The sequence below is a fragment of the Pyrus communis genome, chromosome 6 (assembly GCF_963583255.1).
Source record: "Pyrus communis chromosome 6, drPyrComm1.1, whole genome shotgun sequence".
Classification (NCBI taxonomy): Eukaryota; Viridiplantae; Streptophyta; class Magnoliopsida; order Rosales; family Rosaceae; genus Pyrus; species Pyrus communis.
Genome location: NC_084808.1, coordinates 13,867,518 through 13,887,110, shown reverse-complemented (window position 1 = coordinate 13,887,110; position 19,593 = coordinate 13,867,518).

Here is a 19,593-nt window from a genome sequence, read left to right as displayed (position 1 = left end):
TTTTAGTACATAGTAAACATAGAAATGAACATAGGAAGCAATTAGAGATAGTTTTACAAGAATTTATTAATAATGGAATTGTGATTAGCAAAAATAAAATAGCATTAGAAAAGCAAGATATAGAGTTTTTAGGAATGTATATCAAGTTAGGTACAATACAATTACTAGGTCATATAGCTAAAAAAGTCTTAGAATTTCCATATAAGTTAGAAGATAAAAAATAGTTACAAGTATTTTTAGGATTGTTAAATTATGCAAGAAATTTTATCCCTGATTTAGGAATAAAATTAGCAGTATTACATAGTAAAACTAACAAAACATGATAAAAAATATTTTAATAGTGAAGTTATTAAATTAGTTCAAAAATATAAAAGAAGAAATTACTCAACTTAAGCCATTAACATTACCATTAGATGATAGTTATAAAATAGTTGAAACAGACGCTTCATCATTAGGATGGGCATGTATACTATAACAGAAAAAGCATAATGAGTCACCAAAGTCTGAGGAACAAGTTTGTAGATATTCATCAAGAAAATTTAGTGATGTATAATCAAGACTATCATTAACAGATTTAAAAATTTTAGGAATAATTAACTCACTTGAAGCATTCTCTTTATTTTTTCATAATGTAGTATTTACGATTAGAACAGATTGTCAAAATATAGTTTGTCATTATAACAAGATACATGCTAATAAATAAGCAGCCCGAAGATGAGTTAATTTTATTGATTCAATTATAGGAAATGGTTTTAAACCAATTTTTGAACGTATAAAAGGTAGTGACAATACATTAGCTGATATCTTATCAAGATTAATTCGTTGAACATGAATGGAATATCATATACCATCATCCTCAAATAGCATAAGACCACAAGGTAGAAAAGCACCTTTCAATAACATAATGATGCACCATGGACCTCCATCATTCAATGGACTCCAAAATAGTATAAGCAGACTAGAATCACCACCAGTACCTACTTTTAACTTTAATGGCACTCTTGTTGAAGGAATCAGAAATCCAACTCTGAGGTATAGGTCAAGGGTAGCAAAACTCTCTGATAGGCAGCAGGTTCTCTTAGATAATTTTTGGAATATCCAAATCAAACAGCCAAGCAAGAGGTTAGGTCACGAAAAACTAATTAGAACCTTAGAACAAGAGTTTGAAAATTTTAATTTTAATTTCCATCAAAGCTAGCGTCATATTTATTCCCTTGAGCATAACCTTCAAGTCATTTTTAGAGACCATGAGTCATTACTTAGTGAGTTTACCAAAATGAACCAAGAACTCCAATATATTAGAATGCAGCAAAAGGCAAGCGACACCTTGAACAGAGAGTTGAAAATGAAGGAAATTTTTGGTCCTAGCTAAGAACATGTGAGAACATTTGAACACATAAGCAAACTAATAACACTTTAAAGTAGGCATGCATTAAAAAACAATTCTAAAACCCTAAAAAATAATTCTAAAACCCATGACTTTCAAAGCCTAGTAAATGGTAAACCACAAGACTCTTTAACAACATTAAAGAGAAGGAAGGATTTTGAGATTCATTACCCTTGAAGCTCATCCTTGTTTACACAAGGGATTCACCCAAGTGGAGGGCATTCAAGTCACCTCATAGCTCCTTAGATTTTCCTTGTGATTTTCTTCCTTTTGATACTCATTTTCTCCTTGAGGATGTGAGGAAATGATCTCCAAGAACACCAAAGGTTTGGTGTCTCTAAGTCTTCACACCAAGGATGAGCTGTGAAGATGAAAATGGATGACTTAGAGGAAGAAAGATTGCTAGCTATCCCTTCCCTAAGTGGCCAACCTCTGTAGAGAAAAAGAGAGAAAAAGTATTTTTTTCTTTGACTCAAGAAAACCCTAATGAGAGAATGGCTACAAAATTGCCTTTATACCACCTCACATGTGAGTGGCAAACTTGCAATTAACCCAAGTTTGCTACCACTCACCCTTGGCCCGTTTTGACTTTGTTTTTGGGTTAATTTCCATTTAGTTTTAGTTGTCACACAACCTAAACTCAATGGGCCTAGCCCTTTTGGGCCCCGAAACCTGAAACTAACTTAAAAGCCCATACGAACCTTTCATAGAATTAATTAACTAATTAATTAATCTTGACCATTCTCAATTAGACTATTTAATTGCTTATCCATCTCATTTATATTTCTTCATTTTCATCCTTACTTGGTGTACTATCAATTAGGTTCCAATTAGCGAGGCAATGAGCAATTGTTACTCTTAACTATCGATTGTGAATTGAAACTACATTTCAATTCTCCCTTTGATGAAGATTAGTGTTTGCTAATTTTCAGGGCTTCCACAAACCATGAGTGACACCTAGCAGTATGTTATGGCTACCCAAGCTAAGTATAAGTGGTTGGAGAACCTATCCAGTTACAATTACAATGCAATACGGTCATTCTCTAATACAATACTCTTAATCACATTGTTTGAGTGATAGTTTGTTTCATGTCTACTATCCAATGTGATACTTCTCTATATAATTCAATTGAATATGATTTGGAACAAACTTCCTAGTCATATTCGTATGCTTTGGCCAAAGACTCCTGAATCATATCTCAGAGTATTCTCTTTCTACCATGGAAGGTTAGAGATCCCTTGTTGTGCATTCATATACCTACATGACTAGATAACTTGATCCCAATAATATAGTGGACACTCTCGATGGAATGCCTTTGACATGATTAAAGATCAAGGACCTAACCATTAGACATCTATGATGCCTCAGGTCAAATGACTACTTTGCGTATTGCAACTTACGAGTTCTTACATGACATGTATGTTCGAACTCTCTTTTGATTGTGGTTCAGTGTACTTGATTACCTTTTGAGCACCTATATGTTTCTCTCAGTGTCCAACATTAAATGATTTGAGACTAGTCATACTCACACTTGAGTTAACATAACACATACTAACCTTAGTAGATTGTCAATGCCTAATTGGCAATCCTATGGTCAGGAATGTTTTAGGAATGAACATAAGAGAAATGTCTCGTTAATCTAACTTACTTAGATCACTTCTCTCTTAGATTAAATACATTCCTTGGATTCCCTTATTGTTTAAACACATAATACAATAAATAGTGATTAACAATAAGATTTTCCCTTCATTAAACATATAATAGTTTAACACAATAAGTATTCCAAAAGCTATTACATCAAATGAGTAGCTTTGTGGGCATACTTCCAATAGAAAATAGGCTTGAAAATTGATCAACATAAGAATAAAGAAAAAAAGGTTATTGAACCCATAGAACAAGAGGCTAATGAGCCCATAGAAGAGATTAAGATTGAGCTCTTAGAAGAAGACATTAAAATGGAGCAGCATCAAAATAATGAGCAGCATCAACATCTGAATGACAAAGAAAAACAAGAAAGATATGAAAGTTTTCTTAGGAATATAGCTTTAGACTTAATAATAGATGTTATCCTATTAGAAAAAATTTCAAAAGAAAAATTAAGAATAATGCCACCAAATATGCAAAATAAGATCTTGAGCAGTGCATCACAGTTCATGAAAAAGTTACAATTACAATTACAATGTGCTTTGTATCAGTCCATCTTTGATCCAAAAACAAGGATGGATATTATTACAAAAATGTATCCACAATGTCTTTGTGATAGTACAGAGAGTTGTATTTGTAAACCAGAAGTTAGCATAGTTGTGGCCAGAATTAACATGAGAGATTTTAGACCATGATATTTTAGTTATGAGCATAAGAAAAAGCATAATGTAGTAGAAGTTACCCCAGCCTTACTATTAGAGTTTGGCTATCTTGATAAAATATTCATCAACTATATTTCCCAATTAGAATTATTTCCTAAAAAGTTTATAAAACTAGCAGAAGATTATCTAGAAAAGTGGAAAGAAATTTGCATAAGTTTTTATTAGTAGTTTTCCATATTGGTATGTACATATACATAAGGAGAAAGTTAGGCATATAGCCATGATTAATGAAGAGTCCTTTAAACTATCCCCTATCTCCTCACACAGGTGGGCTCCTTCATACAAAAATATTTTAAGATTTTGAGGGATCCAAATGTTAGCCTTAGACGAGTTTGAAAATTTTAGGTATGCTATGATATTAGTAGCAGAAGAAGAAGAAATGTATATTTACAACAAGTCAAAAGCTCGTCATCAGCCATACTAGAAGCCTCAAAATTTCAAAGGAGAAACAGAAGATATGTATTACAAGATAAAAAGAAGATAGAGAAAGAGATGCAGAGCTAGCAGAAGTCGATGAATAGTACTAGAACAATTTGACAGAAGAAGAGCTGTATAACATTGACAACATGATGGAAGCATGAAGAACTGGCAGCAAATTAGCATAAGTTAAATAATATCATGCAAAATATGTATTTTGATTAGACAAAAATGTCAACATCATTGTGGACCCTGTTACATTAAAGAAATAATGGCAGAAGAGTAAATAAAGAAAAGAACTTGACCTGTTATAGACATTTCATACACAAAATGTCATTTTGATTAAGAATGAATAGTGTTAGACCCTTTTTACTAAGACTCCCTATTTTTTTCCTCTTTTTTTTTAATTTGAAATATGCATACAGGTGAAAATATCTTTATGCAAAGTTATAGATATATTGATATTGTTTGTCTTTGATGAAAATTATAAAAATTTATAAGGGGTGGGTATATCAAAATAAAATTTTACGGGAAACAAATAATAAAGGGTATAGACAATATCCTACCTAATAAAGGATTCCTAGTATTTACCCTATTTACATTCCTTTTTCTCCCTAAACATTGACTCACGTTTTACACTCCCCCTCATGTTGGTGCATAGATGTCACACATGCCCAACTTGACAAGTGAGTTATCAAACTTTAGACTACACATCGCATGAGTAAGAACATCTGCAAGTTGCTCCTCCGATTTCACAAACGGTATAGACACAATCTTCTTCTCGAGCTTCTCTTTAATGAAATGTGGATCAACCTCCATATGTTTTGTCCTATCATGCTGCACCGAATTATCAGCTATATCTCTTGCTGACTTGTTATCACAATATAGTTTCATGGTCTCATTTGGCTTGAACCCAAGACCCTTAAGAAGTTTTCGAAGCCAAAGAATTTCACAAATGTTGTGGGCCATGCCCCTATACTCAGCCTCAGCTGAAGACCGTGATACCACCTTCTGTTTTTCACTTCGCCATGTAACCAAATTTCCTCCTACGAAAGTAAAATACCTAGAAGTAGATCTTCTATCACTGACATTTCCTGCCCAATCAGCATATGTGAACCCCTCAATCGTCAAATGCCCGTGCTTCCCATACAGAACTCTTTTTCTTGGCGCAGATTTCAAATATTCTAGGATACGCATAACAGCAGCCATATGATCCACACTTAGTGAATTCATAAACTAACTTACTACACTTACACCATAGGCGATATCTAGACGTGTATGAGCCAAATAAATTAGTCTTCCTACAAGTCTTTGATATCTCCTTTTATCAACTGACTTCTGATTTGGATCCAAACACAGATGATACTTTTCAACAATATGAGTGTCTACTAGCTTACACCCAGCATATCAGTTTCTTTTAATAAATCCAGAACATACTTACGTTGAGATAAGAAAATACTTTTTGAAGAGCGAGCAACTTCAACCCCAAGAAAATACTTTAAGTCTCCTAGGTTTTTCATTTTGAACTTGACTGCCAGATTATTTTGTAACTTCAAAATCTCATCATGATCATCTCCAGTGATAATCATGTCATCTACATAGATGATTAGAGCTATCACTTTACCTTGTCTTCGTTTAACAAACAATGTGTGATTAGAATGACTCTAACGATACCCATTCTTTTTCATAACTTGGGTAAACCTGTCAAACCACGCACGAGGTGATTGCTTAAGTCCATAGAGTGACTTATGCAACTGACATACTCCGGTATTCCCATAAGCACTATACCCAGGAGGAAAATCCATATATACTTATTCCTCCAAATTTCCATGGAGAAAAGCATTTTTCACATCAAACTGTTTTAATGGCCAATCCATATTTACAGCTAAAGAAATCAGAACACGTACCGTATTTATCTTGGCAATTGGAGAGAAAGTTTTTTGGTAATCTACACCATATGTTTGAGTGTATCCTTTAGCTACCAACCTTACTTTGTACCTATCTATCGATCCATCGGCTTTGTATTTAATTGTAAACACCCACCAGCATCCAACTGTCTTTTTTCTTTTGGGTAAACACGACACCTCCCAGGTATTATTTTTTTGCAACGCCAACATTTCATCTTCCATTGCTTTTGCCCACTTTGGATCATTTAGAGCTTCCTCCACTCGAGTTGGTATTTGAACTGACTCCATATTGTTCACCAAGGTTTGGCGTTTTGGTGCAAAACCACTACATGAGACATAGTTGGCTATTGGATACTTCACCTTCCCTTTTGGAGAAAACCTCTCAGGTAGCACACCTCAATTTTGTCTTGGTGACAACCTATATGCATTTACATTATCACTTGGATTAATTACATAATCATCCATGGTACTTACCTCAGGTATATTCAGAGAAGATGCATTGGGCGGCACTTTGGAGCTAGAGAGAGAGGGGCACATGAGTAGATTTTGCATGTGGCTGCTGCAACTGTGTACTGGGCTCGGCAAAGCTCTGTCTTGGCTGTTCAGAAGCCAATTCAACAGTCTCCTGGGTATTAAGTTCCTCGGCAGGAACCTCCTGATGCTTAGCATGAACTTCAACATTAGTATTCTCGGCAGAAACCGATTCAGTGGCAGGTTCGGTGCTAGTATTATTTGAAATGGTGTCTCCCTCTAGATCCAACCACTCCGGATCACCAATAAGGTTCTCCCCTGGTGATCTGAAGATAAATGCATGGAATGATAAAAAAACTCTAATTCAGAAAAGGTCACATCCATGGTTACATACATACGCCGAGTCTCAGGGTGACAACATTATAGCCTTTTTGGTGAGATGAGAAACCCACAAACACACACCGGAGGGCACACAGATCCAACTTTATGCGATGAAGTTTCTAAATATGCACATAAGCCACACACCCAAATACTTGAGGAATGAGAGTATAAGTCGACACCACTGGAGCATGTTGAGTGAGGACTTAAAGAGGTGTTTGAAAATCCAGATATCGAGATGGCATACATTTAATCACATATACAGCATAAGTGACTGCATCAGGCCAAAAAACCTTAGGAATAGAGGCTTCAATCAGAAAAGCACGAGCTGTTTCTAGGATGTGGCGGTTTTTTCGTTTAGCAACCCCATTTTGTTGTAGGGTATTAGGATAAGTCATTTCATGGAGGATGCCTCGATCATGAAGAAACTCTGACAACTCAAAAATAATTACTCATCACCATTGTCAAAACGAAGTACTTTAATCACAGATGAATATTGTGTCTAAATCATCTGAGAGAAAGAGCGAAAAACCATACCACCATCACTTTTATTTTTCAACACATATAGCCAAGTTATACGAGTACAATCATCAACAAACGTAACAAACCATTTAATACCAGAAGGGGAAACAACTGGAAAATGCCTCCAAACATCAGAGTGCACAAGTTCAAACAGCAAGGACCTTTTATTCAAACTAGGAGGAAACGAAGTATGATGGCTTTTAGCAAGAATACATACTTCAAAATGTAAGTCTGATTTGTTTATTCTACTAAATAGACTAGGCAACATATGACGTAAATAGCCAAAAGATGCATGCCCTAACCGATGATGCAATAAACATACTTTTTGCAAATTACTATCATGTGATGCTCGAACTGCATTAGCCATGCCAGGAACGGCATCATCCACATAGTACAACCCCTCTCTCTTAGTGCCACTCCCAATTATCTCCTTGGTCTGAATATCCTGAAGTAGACAAAAGGATGGATACATTAGAACAACACAATCGAATTGTTCAGTAACTTGTGGTATTGATAATAAATGATGGGACAAAGACGGAACGAATAAGCAACGATATAATGGGAGAGATGAGGAGAGTTGCATACTGCTCGCGCCACACACGGGTACAAGAGTATCATTGGCAGTTGTTATGCTTTTCCTGTGATACATTGTCATATATTGAAACATATTTTTATCATATGTCATATGATCGGTTGCACCAAAATCAAGAATCCAACCTGTATGTTGCTCACTTTCGGAGGCTAAGAGAACACGCCCCATAGTACCTGTATTGGAGGACGAATCAACAGGAGTAGTACGAGTCAACAAAGTTTGACTACGATCACCTGAGCTAGCCCCGACCTCCTGGGCTATTGGTGTAGCTACGATAAGGGAGACACGGCCTCCACTAGACCCGGCTGCTCCGTATTCCTTGGTACGCAATTTTTTCTTAAATTTTGGAAACCAATCAGGTACCCCATGCTTAGTAAAACATGTATCTTCAGTATGGCGGGTTTGACCATAGAAAGTACACTTCAAATCATCTTTGTTTTCTCGGGTAAAGGGACAAGAATTGAAAGATTAACTAGAAGAATTGTTGAGACGAGAAGTTGCTGGTGGCCGAGAGACCATGGCCATGGACGGCAGCCCCCCTTGGTTGTTACTCTCACTCATCATAGTGGCATGTTGTTGTGCTTCACGCCTAACAACAAAAAACACTTCCACGACAGATGGTAATGGTTGAGTACAGAGAATATCACTACGTACTTTATTAAAAATGTCATCCAAACTCGCCAAAAAGGCATACACATGAACAATTTGAATTTCTTCTCGAAGTGTCTTGAGATCGGCAGCACATTCCATCTTAATTGGTCTTCGTTGATCTAGCTTTTGCCAAACGGACTTAAGGTTAGTGTAATACACACCAACAAGCCGACCCTCTTGACGAAGCCTGAACGACTTAACCTTCAATTTATAAATTTAAGAGATATCTGAACCATCATAATAGGTCCGAGCCACCTCCTCCTAAACTTCTTTAGCAGTACACATGTGAATAAAAAATACCATGATAGCAGGTTCCATGGAATTGATCAACCACCCATTTACTATTGCATTCCTTGTCTCCTATGGCTCATACTCAGCACTATCCTCAGCAGGTTCCTTGGTACTCCCTATCACGAAGCCCTTTCTACCACATCCAGCAATATGCATCTCCAATACCTTGGACCAAAGAGGGTAATTTGATCCATTCAACTTCACAGTGTTCGGTACAACAGATGCATCATTCTGAATGGTTACGGGACTCAATACCGTATTGTTGGTTAGTTTGCGGGAACCACCTTCCAACTTTAAAGTAGAGTCGTCTCCTTGATTCGCTATCTCAACTTACAAACAGGAAAGAAACTCTCCTTGATTCGCCATCTCAACTTACAAATAGGAAAGAAACTTACGACTCCCATGATGTTGATGAGCACAACTTACGGCAGCAGTAATAAGACAAAAACTGCTGCAATTTCAATAGGCACAACAACAAAAAAAAAAAGGTGCTGCAATACTTCCAACAGTCACAGTCCAACTAGTTTTTGCCCAAGGTAGCGCAGGACCACGTCAGACAAGCACAGCAGCGGAAGAACAAATAGGGTTTATAGTTTCTAGGGTTACAGCAACAAGGCTCTGGTGCCAAATAGAATTTTACGAGGTTAACTTTCTTGTACTACTTCTTTGAAATATATACATATACAATCCTTGTTTTATAAGGAAACAAATAATAAAGGGTATAGACAATATCCTACCTAATAAAGGATTCCTAGTATTTACCCTATTTACATTCCTTTTTCTCCCTAAACATTGACTCACGTTTTACAATCAACTCATTCGGATTTAGTCGAAAATTAGAGAAAAATTTCTCAAAAGAAATAAAAAGTTTGAAAATTACAATGAGTTGTGGCAAAACTTCTGTAGTCAATCGGTAAATATCGTCGATATATATTAGTTTTTCGATATCTCGTCAATATAGGGTGAAGTTTGTATTTCACCTCTGCTTTCCATATCAATCCTTGATTTTTCGAATATTTCGATGGAAATATCGAATTTCATGGATATTTTAAACACTGTTTGCTCGCAATTTTAATTTTGGGCTAACTAAATTTAACACTTTTAAAGTTTAAAGTGATTTTTATATTGGTTAAGAGGTTTTAGTTTTCTAACCTACCTCCCTAAGATTTTCAAATTGTTTGAAGCCAAATGGTAAATTCAATATAAATCTAATTTTGTGAGCTATTACTAGGAACTAGTCTTCCTACATGCGTTTCTGCACATGCGAAACACCTTTTCTTAATCACGGCGCGCTACACACTACTTACTCATTTTAATATATTTATTCGTGAAGATTGCTTCAGTTTTTTGTTATTTTGTTATGTTTGCTGTTTTTGTTATATTTACTCAATTTAATGACTACAAAATAAAGAGGTGTGCGTGAGAAGCTAAAAAGAGTGCAAATCCTTTTTTTTTTTTTTTCACCAAAAGGGTATCCTCATATTTTTGTCTTGGAGAAGGACTTGCATGGCAAGAGTATATATAAGGATATGTGTTAGTTGTTTTTTACATATTCTTGTGTTATTGGCACGAAACATCACCATGACGATAAGCCCATATTATTACAAATTGTTCTCCTTCAATCGATCCTCTAATACCTATTACCCCTTACACCTTCCCGTCTAGTTACCCTAATGCCCACACACATCCCCTTGTCCAATCCGCTCTTTATCGAATTGCCTTCGCCTAGCTCCCTCTCCTAATAAACCTCATTTTTATTAAGGATGATGCTAGAGAGACTAAATGTTTTAAAACAAATGATGTGGTTGCTGATGATTGGATTATTACTTTAGCATTAATTAACGTGCTTAGTTCCTATTGGTAACACATCATTTGATTTACAAATTGGGTTTAAGATTCTAGTCTCTCTATTGTTACCTTTTTATTAAATATTTTAAGTAGGATAGCATTGACTAAATTAGTTGGGCGTTTGGTGTTGTGTTAGATTAATTAGTCCATCAAATAATATGTCGGACTATAATAATTTTTTTTTTTAAATCACTGTTGTAGGCATAATTTATTGAACAATTATTAAGGCTAGAAAGAGAGAGGGGGTGCGGCATAATAGAGAGAGAAGAGAGAGATGTGCAATTGTGAGGTGTTTGTTATCTCACCCCATTGTGCCTTTATTTATAGTAGTAGGATAGGTTAAATTTTTACCCTAATAGGATTACAACTCTAATAGGATAATATCTAGTCTAACAGATATGGTAGAATCCCACCTGGATATCCCAGATATGATAGGATTTACACAATCACATTCCTAATCTAATAGGATTGCAACATTCCCCCTTGAGTGTGTAAATACTTAAACAAATGGCGCATCATGTCTTCAGTGATGAAGTAAGTACAGTTGATGAAGTCATCGACACAATGAGCGAATGTGAGTCTCAAATCAATGGAAGAATGCATAAAATGTAAAACTCACAAAACCTCGTTATTGTAAAACCCAAGGTGCAATAAAAACCCATAGACTAAGGAGAAAAGTGAGAAGTTGCTTTAAGTCAAAATTATGCGTCTTCTGGACGTAAATAGAAAAGCTCACAAGGGTATGACCAACCCAGGATGGGTGCCTCGTCAAAACTTGGTCAGGTAACAAAAACCCAGTGGGAAAAATCTTCCTAAGTGTAGGGAAAAAGAGTACTTTAAGGTCAAGTGAGTATACTTCTGGATACTCCTCTTGAGTTTGACAGAACTTCCAAATGAGAACTACAAGCATTGCATATGAATAGTTAAGCATACCAATTCCTCGGACAAGCTTCTAGAAGGTTGACTTCAACAATGACGTCGTGTAGAGGTCGACAAGGTTGTCTAGGATTGGCTTGCATGACTTCGATCTCCTAATGCTTTGTTGATGTGATGTAGACACAATATTTCTTGGTGTTGACTTCGTTGATGTATCATGTCTTGATCAGGTTGATGCATGTGCCTTATGCAGGTTTAATAAGTAACCAGCGTCAGCCTAACAAACAAGGAAAACATCATTCAGAGGATCAAAGAGGATCATATCTGTTCGGGATGCGTTGGGATTAGCCCAAATCCGTAGTACTTTTCAGGGTAGCGGAAAAACATCTTTAATACTAATTCAGTGGATGTGTGTAGGCGCGATACTGCATCTTTACCAATAGATCAACAATGAATGAGATGTCTTATCTAATGCAATGAGCTAAGTACAACAAAATGCAAAGTTGAACTTACATATGGAACTTCATATTCCATAACCTCTTTAAGGGTCTCATTTGCATGTAGCGTTGGAAAATCATAGGTATACTCAAAGGTAACACATTTGGGGTGTAGTTTGACTGGTAGACCAAAGTACTGTCAGAACAATCCTTTAACTTCAGGTCAAGGCATAAACAAGTTTTCCCAAGATCCTACATCTCAAATTCCGTTGTTAGGTGTGAGCCAGTTTTCTCAAGCATTTTTAAAGTCTTAGTGTTCATGTCATGAACATAAACTATAACTCTAGCAATTTAGAATAAGACTTCATAATTTAACATGCAAGGACATTCATTCATATCCTTGACTGACTATACCACATTCGCTGGATTGCTTCAATCTATAAGTGAACGCCTCAAAACGAGTTGGGAGGATGTTTCATGGTTTTGGAACTATTTGAACTAGTCCATGTAATTCTTCGGGAAGTTACATGTAAATCTCGGTATCAATATCCCCATGGAGAAACACTAACCATATTTCATATCGTTGCAATCAATCACAGGGTGTTTGAGAGAAACCTTAAGCCGTAAGACGTCCATCATGTCGTACTATTTCATTAATCTCATTACGTTTCCTTTCCCACTTGTAACACAACAGGGTTACCTTGGACAGTGTAGGAATGATAGGTCCAAACACACTTTGGTAAGGAATTAAAACCTGGATTGTAATTTTGGTTGTCCAATCAGTTCTACGTTGTCACTAATCAACGAAACACGGTTCGATATTGTCACTTTTCATTTATGTTAGTAGCTACCATATAAGTGAAAACATCATCGATGATAATCTCATTCCAATTCCATTATCTCATCCAAACTAGTATATTGGACCAAGAACTTCAAGTCTCGGGAGTAATCGGATTAATCTCATGAGATGAAAATGATTTAAGACAGCGATCGAGTATGGATTCATTATGTGCCGTAACCTTTCTCTTTTAGGGAAGTGAATTTTATAAACTAAGTGATTTGTCATGCTTCAAACCGAGATAAATTGATTAGTTATCCGTCGGTGTACCAGATCGTCTAACAGGGGCAGCCAAACCATCCACTATAGGCGGTACATCCTTTAGGGATGTTGACTCGACGTCCGTTAAGTACTTCTATCCTTGCATGCATGTTTGCAGCTGGTATATGATCTCGTCGCTTTAGCTAGATCAAAGAAATGCATCTAGAGCAACATTCTGAAAGCTAGAATTCATCGTACTTGCTTATCACATTTGTGCAGTACGGGGATTGAGATGAGACATGGTGGGTAACGTTCACGCAAATTTGCTGTGTTCTACAGGAACGTTGATATTCTTATCTCCCCCTAACGATGAGAAGATTATCTCATTGAAGTGATAATCGAAAAATGCAAGGGCTTTAAGAGAACTAATACGAAGAAAAATCATAATCGACAAAGATTCACATCCTTTTTTGATGACCCATATTGGTACATTATGGCGACGCAACTTGGCACATGGAATGCACACCTAAATGCGTAAGTACGTAACGTTAAGTTCGTACCCAAGAACCAATTGTAACGTCGAATAAGTTGGGTGGCAATGGGCCTCAAGGTGGACCAACATAGCTGCATACAAGATTGCATAGGCCTAGGTAGAAACTGAAAGCTTGGTGCGTTCATCAAGGTCTGGGCGATCATTTAAATTGCGCTTTATGATCACTTTGCAAGATTGTTTTGGAGTGAACATGGGAATTCGATGTTCAATTATAAACCCAAAAGACGTGCAATACTTATTGAAAACCTTCAATATAAACTCTCTGGCATTATCCAGTCTTCCAGACTTTATGGGATAAGTAGAGTGGTGAACCCTTAAAATCGGCCAGGAGGTTTAGCAGCAATGTGTGTGGACAAACATATGACCAGTTTGTCGATTCATTAACCAAAACCATAGGTATTTATATGGTCCACATTTTGGTTGGATTAGTCCATATAGATTCCCCTGGATCCATTGTGAAAAAAGAGTCGTTTCGTATCTTTACTAGGGATGATTTAAAAAATCAATTTCCCTAACAAGCAGGCTTGGCAAAGTGTGCTTATAAGCACATGATCCTTAATTCGAGTAAGGAGATGCGGCATCGCATCATTGTTCGACCTAAGTGTCCCAAAAGATCGTGCCAAGGCAAGTAAACTGCTCAATCACCAGGCTCCAGACCGGCCACATGTGGCGTGTTCCCAGTTGGGAAATAGCTTATTGGCCCTAAAATAAAGCTTCAGGCTCATATTTTGAGGTGGTGCAATGATATTTAACTCTATTTTCTTTAGTTGTTTCATTCATGATTATTGTCATCTCGAATATCCTTAAGACTCAACGATGTTCTTCTAGAACAGGGAGAATATAAGGTCTTTTAAAGGGTAATTTAGTACCATTCATACAACGAGGAGCGCGCTAATGCTCTTAATCAGGTTGGATAGACCTGAAATCGTTGCTAGAGAGGTGATTTAGGTATAAAGTTAGTGTGCATAGTATCGCATTCATCCAAACAACTAACTTTCCCACGTTTGTACCTAATCACGTGTTTAATTGAATTCGGTCACATGTATACAAGAAACATGATTCAATTAACTTATATTCGAGGACAATATTGATAAGATTATCCATAACTAAAACAAAACACCAAACTTGAGCCCAAGAACACACAAAAAATGTTCACAAAGCAAACCAAAGTTACTAAGGGCATTTGGCCAACATGGCCATCCACGTCAAAATTCTGCTCTTCCAACAATGTTCAATGGAGCAAAATTAGTTTCACATACCAATTACGAGAATGGTACTCCTCAACAACATTGGTAGAGGCACGAATAGGTGCATAACCAATGATCTATTCCATAGAGACGGAAGTAGATTCTATAGGGTTGAGGTTCGGGAATATTATCCCTTATTCTTGAAGTTTTAGGTCTTAGGTACCAAGGATCAAGCTTCGTATGTGATGCCACACTTTGCCAGGCCCTGATTCTACCATATGTTGTACAAAGAACCTTAAAATTGGATTGTGAGAAAGATAGACCCAAACTTGGGTTCGATAAGCTCCTGCCAAAGCTGAAGGGGTTTGTTTGGTAGGCCTCTGCTGAAGCAGAGCAATATCGTTTGGTGCACCTCTACCGAAGCAGAGCATTACCTTCGGTGCATCCCTGCTGAAGCAGGGCACAACCATTCAGTAGACTCCAGTCGAAGCTGAGTTTATACCGTTTTCTCACATTTATGATAGTAATCAAATATGAGAATTTTGGTAAACGTTCGTTCTTTACACTACTACTTCAGGAGCGAGTTAGAAACATGGAAGGACTAGAAAAATATTCTCTAGTCAAAATTCAATCGGATTTATAAACTTCAGAATTGTACTCATTCATGGATGTAATCATAGTGTGCTTCAGGCAATGTCTTTCATGATTAAACGGTTCGTAGAGTAAGCCAAAGAGCCATAAAATCCTTGTTCGGTAGTTATTTCCGTTTGTAATGCTTCAGGCACAAGTCTTCGAGTGAAGATCATAGCAGAGGCTTATTTAGCTCTTCCATGCCATTGTTGGCTTCAATGCTTACTTAGCTTCTTTATAGTCAAGTGGAGATTCACGTCTTATACCCACACAAAGTGGTTTCAGTCAAGAAACATCCAAATCAATGAAATCAAACTTGTTACGGTTCAATAATCCACTAAATGGAGGGAACAATATTGTGATTGGTGCTATGGAAATAAGATATCCATAAGCATCAAAGTGAGAACATTCTAGTTCTAAGACATGGTTTACATGAAAAATGTCGGGTTTTCATGGGTGTATTGTTTTATGAAAACTTCGGGTTTCAAAGGCATTAAATTTGAAACTACAGGTTCGAGTTTAGTTATGAACTTATGGTTCATAAAATGGAGGTACCTATAAGAACACAAAATAAAATATATAACTAAGTGTAGTAGATTTAGGTAGCTTCAGGAACTCAAGTGTGAGTGCTTCGGGACTACGAAAGGGAGTCAGTAGTTCAAAGAAAAGAAGAATCGTTAATGTCCAAAAATGGGCTTCAGGCTAATAATTTTGGATGTCTTGTCAGATTAATGCACTACTGGTCACTTTAATTAATTCAATACAACGTAACCATCCAGGTTTGATCGTAGGAGCAAAAGAATGACATTCAGGTCATATTACCTTGAATTTAGCTTTGGGCTAAGCGACAATAAAATTATAGCTTGATTAGTGTTAACCAAATATCCCAAAAATTAAATAGGTATGATTAAGAAGCGGGGGATGTCAAAATATGGCATCGGATCGAAAAAAAAGATGTTGTCTAGCACATGTAGGCTGGTTGCATTACACGGACCTACAAAAAATAAAAGTTGCAGGCCTTTGGGCTTAAGTACACGTGACACACCCCGACCCAGAATGTCCACTAGGACTCTGAATCGAGCTGTGCTGACTTACACATGGAAGGTGATGAAGCCATAAGGTGTAGTGACGTGGAAAATGTAAATAAATTTAAACCTAAAAGTGCCTAAGTATAAGAATGCGCTGGTGAGCAGGAATGAACCCATATCACACGTGATGTCAGAGTATAAGTAAAGTAAGTAAGATAGGATAAGGATTATACCCTCAAAGGTATCCACCTATACCGAGATTTGCCAAGAATCCTCATCGTTACGAAAGCTCAACTACTAAACCTGGAGGGGCGAAAAACAAAGGTGATGGGCCTAAAATAAAGTTATATAAAAACCTTTCTGAAAACATTGTAATCCCTTGCCGTAAGACAAGTATAGTTTCCAAAATATACATACTACGTATAGTATAAAATTGCTTACCATAACCAGCAATATTTCAAGGATGCCATACGTCACAACTTTCGTAAATAAGTACATGACATCCTTAATCACATATTCTCACCTAAATAAACATATCACATCGAATGCTCATCAACATATGCTGACACACGAGTTCATGCAAGGATATTCTAACATGAACAAGACTAGGTGTAATAATGATATATGATATAGTACTACAATCTCATGAAAACTGGCACTAGGCGCATCACATACGAGTCGGAGTTGCCTATTGCAACCTGTACGAAAGGACTGGCACCTATAATGGATCCAAGGTGAGCGTGCAATACGATGTGAACATACACGTGAAGCTTGGCCCTGGCCCGGGCGAGTACTAACACCGGTGCAGTAATGATGAGCAATAACTTAAATATAATCATCCCACCACAATTCCACAATTCAAATCAATAACATATTATTCATGATCATAATTATGATTAAGGCATCCCCTTATAGTAAGCTTACATGTGCATCTCATAGGATTATTTCATCATTTCCCAACAATACAGCATTCCTTATAAACATTAATTTAATCATGGCAATCACGTAGAGAACTTCTTAATAAATGTATATATGGAAACTAACCAACATATATATATATATATATATATATATATATATATATATATATATATATATAAAGAAAATACCCACTCACGTTACTTGCGAAGTCGCAGCAGTTCGAACTAGGATAGCCGGAGTCTCTGATAGTAATCGCCTCGGTGGTCAACTACATTAAAAATTTGGAATTCCACTAAATGGATATCAAAAACAGACTCGAGGTGTCGAAATTAGCCTAGGAAGGTTCCTAAAAAAATTTCAGAAAAGTCAATCTCAAGAATATTCTAAGCCCATTTAGAAATGGGTCGCCCTAGGACAAAGGCCCAAAGGGTTGGGTTTATGGTTTGGGCCGAGTTTGGGCTGAAGCCCCGTTCTTTCCCTTTTTTTTTTTTTTTTTTTTTTTTTTTTAAACAGGTCAAGCCCATTGGACCCTCAGGTTGCACCTGCCGGAATTGGGCTTGTTTTCCAGAGCTCCAGCCGAGCTCCATTCTCAACCAAACTTCACCATTTAAGTGCCAAAATAAAGCTAGGAGGAAGGAGATTCGATTTATACCATTTTAGCTCACAGCCGTGGTTGGAAAGTGGCTGGGAAAGCACCTGCAAGGCTTCAGGTCACCGAAAAACTGGGGAGAGTTTCTCCCAAACTGATATGCTCCAAAACTTCGACATTTCTCTCAAATAAAACAAGGATCATGTAAAAAACAATGATCTAAGATGATTGCCGTCCATTTCAAAGCTTACTTTAGTTAGAATCGTCGAGAATCTGTTGTAGGTTTGTCAGAGGAACACAGGTTAGTAACCTCTGTCACTGTCAAGGTTCTACACTTTTATTCTAGGATCGAGACAAGGAAGAAGGAGGCAATGGTGGCACTGGCTCATGGGAAATGTGGGAATGAATGCTGGAGTTGGCGAGGCAAGGTGGTGCCTCGTTGTTGTTTGCAGAGGAAATGGTAAATGAGAAAGTTAACAAGGAGCGAATTGAGAGAGAACTGAGAGAAATGAGTGCGGGAGGATTCCAGAGAGAGTAATGAGAGTGCCACGTGGAAGAGAGGGGAGATGAAACTTGGTGTGATTATGGGTCCCACAGCTAAATATAAATTAATATAATATAATAAAAAGTCCAATCCTAAAATAATAATTTAGAAATATAAAATAGTATAAGATAATTAAAATAGTAATTTCTTCAAAAATAACTTTCGAATTCGTAGTTCTATAAAATTTTAACCGTAACTCCGATTTCTATTCTAATTGCGCCTACCCGTTTGTACTATCGAGTATTTCGAGAATACGCTAAAATAGCAACGTGTACACATCATAAAATGATGGTCAACAAAGTTAACCATCTCACCTCTAGGGCATATTCGTCAATTCACTCTTCTAAAACTAATAAAATCGTAACATTTGGGACAGGTAGTCACAACACGGCTGCAAGACAGCCCAGTCCACTGCAGGGCAAACTGCAGGCTTGATGCAAGTTTGGGCTGAAGGGAAGAGACGGGCCCAGGTGTGAAGGAAACCCAACGGTGTTGGTTTCAAGGTTGGGCCAGGAAGCAGAAACCCAGCGTGTAAAGCAAGTCGAAGCCTTGCAGTTGGAACGTGGGCCAATTGTAGAAGGAAGCCCATTTAGTGACTGGCTGATGGGTTGGTGCGCGAGATAAACCTAGCAAGCTGTGCTTGTTGGCTGGTGGGCTGAAGACGTTGGACAAGCCCAGCACATGCTAGTATGTGGGTTAGAGGGCTGCGAGCCATTAAATTTCAAAACCCAAGCCGAAGGCTTTGTTTATGAACGCAGCAAAGCCTAAAGGGCTGCTACTTCACGGGGACGTTAATAAAACGTCATTCCAGCACCTAAGCCTCAAGCTGTAGGCTCGGCTTGGTGTCAGGTTGATGTGGCAGTACCGCTCCAAGTCGCAGCTCAGCCGCAAATTTCCTAAATTTAAATTTCCCTTTTTTTTTCTTTTCGAAATTCCTAGGGTTTGAAAAACCCTAATT